Source organism: Zea mays, chromosome 5 (assembly GCF_902167145.1).
Source record: "Zea mays cultivar B73 chromosome 5, Zm-B73-REFERENCE-NAM-5.0, whole genome shotgun sequence".
Taxonomy (NCBI): domain Eukaryota; kingdom Viridiplantae; phylum Streptophyta; class Magnoliopsida; order Poales; family Poaceae; genus Zea; species Zea mays.
This window is the reverse complement of record NC_050100.1, coordinates 181,704,239-181,716,750: the sequence shown is the minus strand read 5'-3', so window position 1 is coordinate 181,716,750 and position 12,512 is coordinate 181,704,239. Positions and strand designations below refer to the sequence as shown.

The 12,512-nt window shown below is 39.9% G+C and overlaps 1 pseudogene; it reads left to right on the top strand.

The window, feature by feature from the left end:
* Positions 1-11,268: 11,268 nt before the first annotated feature.
* LOC103627348 (glutathione S-transferase T3-like) lies at positions 11,269-12,299 on the top strand (annotated as a pseudogene).
* The last annotated feature ends 213 nt before the right edge of the window (positions 12,300-12,512 follow it).

The window sequence follows — 12,512 nt, the reverse complement described above, 5'->3', positions numbered from 1 at the left end:
AAAGGTATGAAACTATTTCAATTGAGCAAGATAACGCTTTACATTGTATCGCTCAATTAGTAAATAGGAATACCTTGCTTAAGGACCAAGTAGAAAAGCTAAAAGTTGAAAATCTAGCTTTTCAAGAAAAATATGATATGCTCTTATGCTCTCATGAAAATCTTATGGATGATCATATCATATTAGATATTACTCATGAGGTTGTGATAGAAAATTTAAAATCTCAACAACCTCACACATGCACATGTATTCAAATTGAGACTATATTACCATGTGCTAATGCTTGTTGCCCATCGACAAGCAAACCTTCCTTTGAGCTAGAATTTGCAGGAACAAAAGATGATACATATCAAAAGCTCAAAGAAGAAAATGAGAGGCTAAAGATGAGCTTGACACAACTAAAAGGGAAATGCATTGCCCAACCTTCCCAAGATAACCATGATCACATGGTGAAGAAGCTTGAGACGGGAACAACAGTGGCATGCACTAAATCCCTTGAAGAAAATGTCAAGGACTTGAGGATTGCCAAGAGGAGCGAACAAAAGAAGAAAATCAATACCTCTTCCAAAAGCCTCAACCATGCCTCCATACAAGGTAACATCCAAGGTAATGATCAAGCCACACTTCACATTAAGAGAAATAAGAGGTGTAGTGAATGCTTTGAAGAGGGACACTTGATTAGGTCTTGTCCCTACATTAAAAATGGCTTGATTATTAACAAGGATGATAGACTTTGTTTTGAATGCTTAAAGAAGGGACACTTTATTAAATCTTGTCCCCATTTGAAACAAAAAGGCATAGGGTTAGAAAAGAAAGTTTTTACTAACCATGTAGCAAGCAACAAACAAGGAAAGAAGAAATCTTCAAAACTTGGAAAACGCCTATGCTACACATGCCGAAGGAAGGGACATCAATGCAAGGATTGTCCCATTGGTAACTATTCCACTCCTAACTTGTCAATTGATTCTCATGTAACTAGGCAACCCAAAATTGCAACTTGTGTTAGAAAGGTAATGAGTTTACCAAGTGCTAACACAAAGGACTCTTGGGTTCCTAGATTTTTGTTGACTAACCATGATGGACCCATCAAGCGATGGGTACCAAAACATGCTTGACAAGATTTGCAGGAATAGGAGATGGTATGAAGTCGTGGGGTGCTTGAGAAAGTCGATTCAATTCTTATTAACTCAAGCTATCAATCTACAATGATCTACATATCCAAGATTGGCCCAAGGTTATTTCAAATTATTATGTCTAAAACTCATATCATCTCGGGAAGATGTTGATGTTGTAGGAAATAAAGAAATAATCCTATGCCGAAAAGTAAAGACCTACAACATGGAGGAAAGCCAAAGGATGGTAACAATTATGCTTTCAAGTGCAAATATCTTAATTATCAGTTCTTATGTGTCTTGTGTAGTCACATAGAAAAAGGAAGCACTTAAAATGATCTTAAATTATGTCACCATTCTTTGAAGAAATTCCTCCCATATGGTAGGTTGTACATTCATCATTTCTATACTATGTCAATCTACATACCTTAAATTGTTGAAAGTACCTCATGGCATGTTTTACTTTAATTATCCTATTATTGCCATAATCTAGATATAAATAAAGATTCCATGTTCTTAAAAGAATAAGGTGTCATGTAAGGAATTCAAATCCTTAAGGACACTTATAAAAGGGAATCTTTCTTTATGTCTAAAATAGTGAGACTAATGTTTTTATCTAAGTAATCTAAGTAGTCTCACTTCTAGAGAATGTGTTTCTCTTTGGAGATGTGCTATCTAACATGATAAGAAAAATCAATCCAATGATATATGACGTATTACCTATTGCTTAAATTGGATATGATTCTTCTATTTTTATCACTCTCCATGTTATGAACTAGATTTGTTCCTATAATCTTAAATTAACTATGCTTGTTTTTGCTAAGTTAAAATTTGAGCATAATATCATCATGGAATAACCTAGTTCATATCATAAAGTTTCCATGCTTTAGTAATCTATTTTTATTCCTTATCAAAATAATTACACAAAGGGAAACTAGCGCTTGTGTTACTAATGACGTTTCTCTTGAGCTTACTTATTGATATCTACAAAAGAGAAAGTCCATGTCTAAAGTCACAAGCCTCTAGGGTTACTCTTCACCCTAAAGAAGAAAGGTAAAAGCAAAGGTATGGAAACTCAACTTCTTAATCAAATATAGTTCCTATCAATGATTGTTTACTCTAATATATCATATTCTACCTATGAGAAGAATAGATTCTTTATTGGACCATAGTCGACTAGATGTGCATTCAATCACATTTTCATAAATGCACGTGTCCATTAGAATCTAATTCATGCCTTTGCTATATCTGTTATCATACTGATATGCTTTTAAAGTTATGATAATGAATTCAATATGAAGAAGTAAAAATCCCATGATTGATCATATATCAAAAGGGTGCATATTCCTCTTTCCAAGTAATGTGCACTAATGTTAAGGATTTTACTTCATGTCTATATGACTTATGGATGATGAATTGTGTTTATTTTCTATCTAAAGAAATCATCATTCATCAAATACTCCCTTGTGCTATTAACATATTTCTTGAGTATTTTCAATAAGTTTGGAAGGAAAAAGAAACAACTGCAAGGGGAAAACACTCACATGAAAGAGAAAGACGTCAAGAGCAACAACATGAGATCTTCAAAACATCAATGGTGTAGTTGTGAGCATTCTAAATCTCTTTCATTGTGAGAACAACAGGCATAAATTGTATTACAAATCTTTTAAGCCTTGATCAAAGATATATAGTGTTTCTCCTCATTTACCTTTAAAAATGAATGCATCCACCCATTTCTTTCATTCTTGATGCATATCTTTAGGGGGAGCCTATTTCTATATCTTGATTATCTCGAGACTAGCACGTTAACCTAGTAATCTCATATAGTCTCTTGTATGAGAACAAACTTCTCATAAAGCATGCTACTACATTTCAATCCAACTTGGTAATATAATGTCACCTTTATCAAGGATTGTAGCTTTCAATGTTAAAGTAGCATATTTATTGGATTCTCCTATTTTTGAGCTTGATTGAAAATCTAATGCCTATGTTGTTCTTTTGATCGCATCTGTTGTTTGATCATTGAATAACTTCAATTATCACTTATGCTACTCAGTGCCTCATGTAATTTCAATTTGATTTCAATTGGTGATTTCAATCGACATCTCTCTTGATATGCACTAAGTTAAAAGGAGAATTCATGATATATTTATGCGATTAGTGATCTACTTTTTATCTAAAAACAATGTCTTAGAAAAGGATCACTAGTTGTAAGAACTTTCTCTTGTGCAAAATATTTCCATACATTGTCATAAAGTATAGGTCTTAAGCAACTAAGACGACGGACAAGGCACAATGAAGAGAGTATTTCTATGTAAAGGTACAAAAAGGTAAAACCATTCAATACTTATTTATACATGTACCTAAATCTTCCTACATTCCTTGCATATCTTGTATAAAAGGAAGAGAAAGCATGTTCATGCATTAACCCTGCTTCATACCTAGTTTAACTTCTCAAACATTCATTTTTACATCTTTGTTTAAACTGGGTGAAGTAATTTTATTGTCAAGGAGCTTAAAGCTTAACCTTGTAATGAGGATAAGCTGCCTTTTGTTCCAAAGGTGGATGGTCCTTAAGTCTCCTTGAAATCCTTAAGGGTAAATGCTTGAGATTTTTATAACATGCTTTCATAAGTGCATAAAATGTCATGAGCATCACACTTATACTATGACACAATGCACTTTACACTCTTTATGATATATACATGGTCTCATTAACCTAATTATGTGCACTTGGCATTTTAGACCAAAAATTTGTTTTCCTCCCTATGCACATATTTAGGGGGAGCAATCTATATTGTATAGAATTGTTTAATCTTAATTGACATATCCTTTTTAATCATGTCTCTTTCCTTTGGTACATTTGCATATTTCTTATCTTCATTGTGTGCCAAGGCTAAGACTAATATGTTTTCATGAGCATCTCATGTATTAAGTCTTAGATTGAAAGGGAAATGGAGTATTCGGCAAAGACATCGCTTCCACTCAACTCCATTGGTATTATCCACTCTTTGTCGGTATCCCACCGTCTCTCCGTCTTTGGTAAAATCTTCACTCATGTTTTATTTGCCAAAGGGGAGAAAGTAGTTATTTAAGGGCCTATTTTTCATTCTAAATATCCGTTTTGGCGATTCATGCCAAAGGGGGAGAAAGTATTGGCCCAAAGCAAAAGGACCGCACCACCACCTAGTTTTGGAGATTTTCAATTAGTATATTTCAAAGTTTTGGAGATTTTCAATTAGTATATTTCAAATTGGTATCTTATTATGTTCAAAAGGGGGAGGAAGTAGTATTTCAAAAATAATTTATCAAAAACCCTCTTGAACACTAAGAGGAGGATCTCATTTAGGGGGAGTTTTTGTTCAGTCAAAGGAAAAGCATTTTGAAACAGGGGGAGAAAATTTCAAATCTTGAAAATGCTTCTCAAAATCTTATTCATTTACCTTTCACTATTTGCAAAAGAACTTTGAAAAGAATTTACAAAAGAGTTTGCAAAAACAAAACAAATGGTGCAAGCATAGTCCAAAACATTAAATATGAAGAAAGCATCCACGCATATCTTATGAAATGTAAAAGTGGTTTAATTCCAAGTAACCTTTGCACTTACCTGTTGCAAACTAGTTCAATTACTGCACTTATATATTTGCTTTGGTTTGTGTTGGCATCAATCACCAAAAAGGGGGAGATTGAAAGGGAAATAGGGTCAAACCTTTTCCTAAATGATTTTGGTGGTTGAATTGTCCAACACAAATAATTGGACTAACTAGTTTGCTCTAGATTATATGTTCTACAGGTATCAAAGGTTCATCTACAACTATACTAAATCGACTGTCCGGAATACCGTAGATTATTCCGGACAGGAGAAGCTTTTTGGAAAATCAGGCCAAGCGCGGACCGTCCGGGCCCTTGCGACGGACCGTCCGCGACACCACTTTGACTTCGACCAGGAACTATAAATCATGGATAGTCCGACTAAACCGCAGACCGTCCAGCTATAATGCGCGGACCGTCCGGCTATAATTCACGGACAGTCCGCAGGTGAAGACCTGGTTCAGCCCGAAGGTGACAAGTTGAGCAAAAGGAATTATATAGCTAGCGCGAACCGTCCGGGACCAAGGGCAGACCGTCCGCGTGGTGTCACCGAGGCAGATAGCCGTTGATCTAACCGTTGATCTGTCAGAAGTATCCGTTGAAGATGTCAGAATCGACCGTTGGAGGGTCGCGGACCGTCCGGGCCCTAGCCGCGGACCGTCCGCCAGTGCAATTTCTGGCAGATGCGCCCCAACGGCTATATGGGTGGTTGAGGGCTATAAATACCACCTCAACCGGCCACTTCAAGGGTGGGAGCCCAAGCAACATTCCAAGTCATCTAGTTGACATACTCAAGCCTTCCCAACCACATATATTCATTGATCCATCCTATACACAAGATTTAGACCACTACAACCAATACAAGTGCCACAAAAGAGAGAGCAAGCAAAAGAGAGCTACTCATTTGTGTTTAGCATTAGTGCCTTGTGAGATTCATTGAGAGATAGTGTGTGCTACATCTTTGTGTCCATTAGAGCGTGGAGTTTTGACTCCCATCGATCTTCTTCCAAAGTTTTGGAGGCTTGTAAAAGCTAGCAAGAGACACCAAAGAGTGTGGTGGTCCTTGTGGGATCGAGAGTGATCCTTGAGAAAAAGAAGAGCTCGCCGATCCTTGAGTGATCGGTGGAGAGAGGGAAAGGGTTGAAAAAGACCCGTCCTTAAGTGGACTCCTCAACGGGGACTAGGCCTTCGAGGGCTGAATCTCGGTAAAACAAATCACCTGTGTCTCGTGTGCTTATTGCTTGTGATTTGTTTGTCTTTTCCCTTTCTAAGTTTCTCTTGCACTACTCTTGGCTAATTCTATTTGGTGTTGCTTTAAGTTAAACTCTCACTTAGTGAAGCAACACATTGCAAGAGAGAACTTGTGTTATTGCTCTTCTTGCCTAAGCCTTCTTGCTTTAATCTCATAGGCTTATTAGTAGTATTGATTTATCAATTCCGCATTATTTGAGAGCAATACTCTTTGCAAGCAAGGACTTAGTTTTTATACTCCGATAATTATATATCTTGTTCTAACCACTAATCAAGGGATCTAGTAGGGGGATAAAGTTTTAATTTTCAGGTTTCGCCTATCCACCCCCCCTCTAGGCGACTTTCAAATGTATTCACATTTTTAAACAATCAAAAGGTATGCATGGTTCGGCATGGTGCATCACACAAAATAAAATATTTTAGGGTTTTGCTTTACATGGGACCTCAAGCCGAATCCCGCTATACTTTGGAAAAGATCAAGGTTTAGCGAGGGGAAAAGGGAAAAGGAAAGGGTAACGCCTGAATTTGGTGAGGGAAAAGAAGAAAAAAAATCTACCCCCAAATTCAGGGCGTTACAAACACCGGCCAAAGATTCTGGCCAAAACCGGGCCAAACTCCGAGCGAAAAAAAACCAAATTGGATAGGTCTACACGATGCTTATGCTATTGTGAACACAGGTGTAGGGTACTCACCGGTAATCAGGTAGCGCAGCCCCCCAATCCACGGCGCGGGGCGGGTCCATGTTGTCCCAATGTCTCCAGCAAGAAATCACCACTCTTCGGCTGACCAAACCTGACCGAAGAGACCACCCACACCATCCTCACGCACTAGAGATCATCTAGCGCCACCAGAGACCCCGCCGTCAAGAGTTTTCCCCCAGTTCGCTGATCCCCCCATTTTTCTCACTCTGCGCAACAATGGTGAGGCACTGGCGTTCTGAGAGATCGCGAGCAGCACCGGCGTTTTAGTCTTGGAGGTCGAGAAGGGTGTGGCTCTATGATTTATACCCCACCAGATGATCGTACCGACTTAGCGCAATCGACGGAATCCCCCTGAGTCCGCCCTGGTTATGCGCGCGAGTGTTATAGTGAGGAAGAAGATGGGATCCTGGCTGACGGGCGGGACCCGCCAAGGGAGGCGCACGCGTGAATATGACGAGTGGGTCCCGGTTGCCAGCCTCCAGAGAATGTCCGCGCTGACCGTGTGTGGATGGCGCGTGGGCCCGGTTTGCAGTGAGGCGCGGACGCGGGATGGAGGAGTGGGCCGCGCAGAAGAGTCACTAGATGGGCCGAGCAGGCCAAATTCCGTACCAGTGCAGACTTCCTATTTCTTTTTCTTTTCCTTTTCTTTTATTCTCTTTTCTTTCTTATTTTTGAATCTCAATTTGAATTTCAAGTTTGTGGTGAACTTGTACTCAAATTTCTGAGTATATGATTTAAATAAATTATTGTAGAATAATTTTATCTATTTATAAATTTATTTTTGTATTGTATAGTATTTTCTCTTTCCTTCTCTATTTCAAACCCTAATTCTCAATTTAGGATTCAAACTTCATCTCAAGTCATTGTTTTATTTCTACTAGCATTATTCTTGTTATTATTTTATTGCACAAGCAAACAAAAACTCCAAAGGATGCACAAGTTATTTGAGTGTCTTTTGTTAACTATTTATTCTTGTTAAGTAAAGTGCTCTCATGTGATGGTAAATAAATATAACACCCACATAAGAAAATAACCTTTTATATATATATTATCTTTCACAAATTGGGTATCACACAAGCCACTCTCGGGAAAAATCGGCGGCGTACGGCTATAATTCACCGGACTGTCCGGTGAGCCAACGGCCGCCAGCGCAATGGTCGGTCGCGCAATCCGCGAGCGACGTGTGGCCCGTGCCAACGGTCGGCAGGGGGCACCGGACAGTGTCCGGTGCGCCAACTGCCATGAATCTGCAACGGTCGTCTACGCCAGAATAGGAAAGAGATCGGCACCAGACCGTCTACAGTGACTGTCCGGTGGCGCACCGGACTGTCCGGTGCGCCACCCGACAGAAGGCAAGGATAGCCTTCCTTGTTGGCCTCCAACGGCTCCTAGCTGCCTTGGGGCTGTAAAAGGGACCCCTGGGCGCATGGAGGAGTCACCCAAGCTTACAAGAAACATTCTAAGACTTCAAGACTCCAACTTTGCACATTTGATTCTTTGAGATAGTGACTTGAGCTCCATTTGAGTTGAGAACTCCGTGCGTTGTGTTTTGAGCTCGAGTTGTGACTTGTGTGCGTGATTGTGTTGTGATTTGAGTCTTGTGTGCATTGCTCTCCCCTCCCTTACTTATGTGCTTCTTTTGTTATCATCATTGTAAGGGCGAGAGGCTCCAAGTTGTGGAGATTCCTCGCAAACGGGAGAAAGACAAAGAAAGGAAAAACTGTGGTATTCAAGTTGATCATTGGATCACTTGAAAGGGGTTGAGTGTAACCCTCGTCCATTGGGACGCCACAACATGGAAGTAGGCAAGTATTACTTGGCCGAACCACGGGATAAAAATCGCGTGTCTCTTGTGTGCTTTACCTTTGATTATATGTGGTCGCAAGAACTCGCTTCAAGCTACTTAGCAGTTCTAACTTACATAACAAAGTTTTGTGGCTATTAGTTTTTGATTTTTACAGGATCACCTATTCACCCCCCCCCCTCTAGGTGCTCTCAGGCGCGGGGTACGTGCGACACGGAGCAGGAGAGTGTGTGCAATCTAGGGAGGAGGAAGACGAACTCGAGCAAGAGGTGGATAGGCATCGGCTCGTGCAAAGCGTTGGAAGAAAGGGCGGAGATCAGAGCTCCCTCCGCATTCAGCGTGGAGATTGGAGGCGGCAGCTGGGGGCGGAGACGCGATGCAAAGCGCGCTCACGATGGGGAGGGCTAGAGGGGAAGGAGGCGAAGATGGTAGGCTTTCGGCACACGCTCGGAGGAGAGCGGGGATGGTGGGATGTGCGGGTGGGCATGGGTCCGGCGCCTACTTGCAGGAGCTGCGGCGCCGGAGACAGGATGTGTGGGGCGCGGATGTCGCACCCCAGCACTGGAGACAGGATGTGTGGGGCACGGATGTCGCAGAGTGGGTGGGAGTGGAGACGGGGGCATTCAAGGGTGTGGACGCCCACACTGCTGTCTTATAGAGTAGTAGTATATATATATTATGTAGACTATATATATTAGATTTTGTGCATCATAATAAATTACATGTTTAATATAATGGTTGGTAATATATGATTCATAACTTTATTGTAATATGCCAACCAAAGTCTAAAAGAGACAAAAAAAAATATAAGACAAAATACTCGTTGAATGATAAATCGATGACATGAGATGTCAAACCTAATTCGCTTGCAGACGTTGATATCTAAACCTCACCCCTTTATGATTCAGCTTATCATCTGGCTAGACAGCTGCCGATCGACCACTTGACTTGCCTCTTCCATAGCCCCACAACCAAAGTCTAGAGAAGGTGATCATGCGAAGCAATAGAATGAGCCCCAACATCCCAACAACGTTGATCACCAAAACCACATGTCACAGCCCAGACGTTTGCATAGACTACAAAATTAGATCCAAATATGGCTAACTTTATTATTTTGGTATTGTTAGAGCAACTACAACAGACTCGTTAAACATCATTTGCTCGCCAAAAAAAAGAAAAGACCGTGAAAAACCAGATCCAACAGTCTCGCCGTCGAGCTCGCTTCTCCATCTCACTCGGCATTGCGTTCCCGTCGCTGGCCATCTTTGCCGAGCAGCTCCAACTCGTCATTCTCCTGCTAGCACGCTCTCCTGCCCTCCCGCTTTCGCGCCATCCCACTCTCGCATCCACGTCCATGCTATTGCGCTCTGGCCGCCGCAATCTTCCGTCGCCACTGCAATGTTCAGGCCATAGCGACCCTGTCCAATAGAGAGTGGAGAAAAGGGATGGACATCGGATCTGCAGAGAGTCAATCCCAGTTTCTTCTAGGAAGGGTGGAAGAAGAGGCATATCATCTGGAGGGAGAGTCTGTTGACTCCACTGTCAGATCGATGCGCCACCAGGTGGTTCCCCTCACAGCTAACGATCGGATCCCAGAAGATGTGCCAAATGGTAGCCAATTCGACGGTGGGAACGCCTTCCCTGATGAGATCTTTGTGTATTGCTTGTTTTTAGATGCCTCCATTTGTAATATGCCTGCATTTTGTGGTCTGTTGTCTTGTAGATGGATTGAATACCCATATGTTGGCATATTCATTTACACTAGATGCCGCCAACAAAATTAACCTTCATATTTTAATACTATCACTCCTAATTTATTTTGATGCTCCCTTGATTTTGGTTTCAAATTATTCTTTCAGTATCCACAAGAGTTTTCTCAATTTGATCCATGTAATTTTTGAAGTGAGGTTCCTTAAATTTGATGTTACATCCTTTCTTTTCTAGACTAGCAACTGCATGACTTTTCACTTTGGGTTCACATCTGCAGATTGCAACAAAACAAATTCACTTTGGGTTCACAAATTCCTCTATAGGATGTACTTTTCACTTGAACTGTTATGTAGATGTAGGAACAAGGAATGGTTCGGTTTTTTAGGAATAATGTGCATATTTCATTTCAGAACATTTTCTAGTTGGTTGAGTTTTAGAATTTTTTGTACCAAACTGATGGATTAAAAAGGATCAGTACATGTTTGCAAATTATTTTAGAAATTGTTCTCTTAGGTTCCTCCGATGTAAACAATGGTAGCACATTGAGTTTGTGATCAAGACCAATGACTGCCTGCGACATTGATTGTTCAGTCCTTATTGCCCTTGTTTATTTATTTAAATGAAATTGATAATAAGGACATGCAGACAAGTCTAGACATCATCAATTCTACAAGTCATCTCAAAACCAAGTTTTCTTAAATAAGTATCCACGGTATAGTTAGTGAAAAATGTATCCCTGTTGTACTTCCACTAAAACAGATCACTAAACAACATAGTCATATATATGTGTATCAGGCAAAACAAACTAGTACAGTGGCATAGTAAGCTAAAATGGAGGATGTTAGAATGTTGCAGCATATTCCATAACACACTAAAACATATGTATTGCATGAAGTTGAGATACCTCCATTTGCGTTATGTTGACATGAACTCGGATGAATGCCTGCGACATTAATTGTTCAGTCATGAGTGTCATTATTTCTTTATTTACAGTAAATTGATAATAAGTAACTCGTAGTGATATAATGTTTTGAAGTGTATGGTATATAATGTTGTCCATTTAGAAGCATGACATATAATTATGTTTTGCATAGGTACCATGGATTCTAGGTATTACACAAATCTCCTAGTTAATGGTATTGAAGAATCTCAAGCAACTCGTAGTGATGTAAGAATCCAGCATGGTCGTGCAACAGCCAAGACTTCTCAGGGTAGAAGCAAAAATTTTAGAGATGAGAAGGACATTCTTCTTGTGTCAGCTTGGCTGAATGTGGGCATGAATCATATTCAAGGAGTTGATCAAACACATGGCACACTATGGAGAAGGATACATGAATATTTCAATGCAAACAAGAAGTTTGACTCAAATCATTCTAAAGTATCTTTAATGAATCGTTGGTCTGGATACAACATGATGTGAATCTGTTTTGTGGATGTCTGTCAAGGGTTGAGTCTAGGAATCACAATGGATGGTCAATTGATGACAAGGTTTTTATTTCATTGTCAGCAAACTAATTATGTGTTAGGTATGATTATTTGAGAAAACTCTATTTCATGTTTTTTGGTTTGACATGTGCAGATCGCAAATGCATGTGTAATGTTCAAGGCCGAAGACCCAAAGGATAAGAAGTTTTCATACCTGCATTGCTGGAAAATCTTGAAGGACAAGCCCAAGTGGATGGATAGGCGGAAGGAAATTAAAAGTGCAAAAAATCAGCCAATAAGAAACAGAAGACAACGACAAATTCTTCTCCAGCATCGGTTGCAAATGCAATTGTCATAGATGCCCCTCTTGGGGGTGCTGATCATGATGAACCATCATGCAGACCCGACGGTAAGAATGAGAAACAAAAGCTAAGACAACGTTCGACCATGGAAGTTGTAGACTATCTAATTGCAAAGAAGAAAGATTCTGGCCTTGAAAAGGACTTGAAGAAAGAGGAGAGGTGCAATAAAGCCTTTGCTCTACAGGAAGAAAGGATCAAATTGGACAAAGAAAAGTTTGCATTCCAAAGATAGCTCGAAGAGGACAAAATAATTGGTTTGGACCTTAGCACCATGAACTATAAACAACAACAGTATTATGAAGATCGTCATAATGAGATTCTTGCAAGATGTTTCAATATCTAGAATTTTCTAGTTTTAGTGAAGTATGCTTTTGCAACAAACTTGTTTTAGTTCAACATCTCATTTGGATATTTCTTGAAAACATAAATATCTATGCTCACCTTTTATGAACACGTAACTCCACACATGATTGCAGGCAATTGATGTGGAAATAAACAGTAACCATGTTTACTGCACAACTGTGTTCTTATTACACAAAGTAGATAAAAATAAATA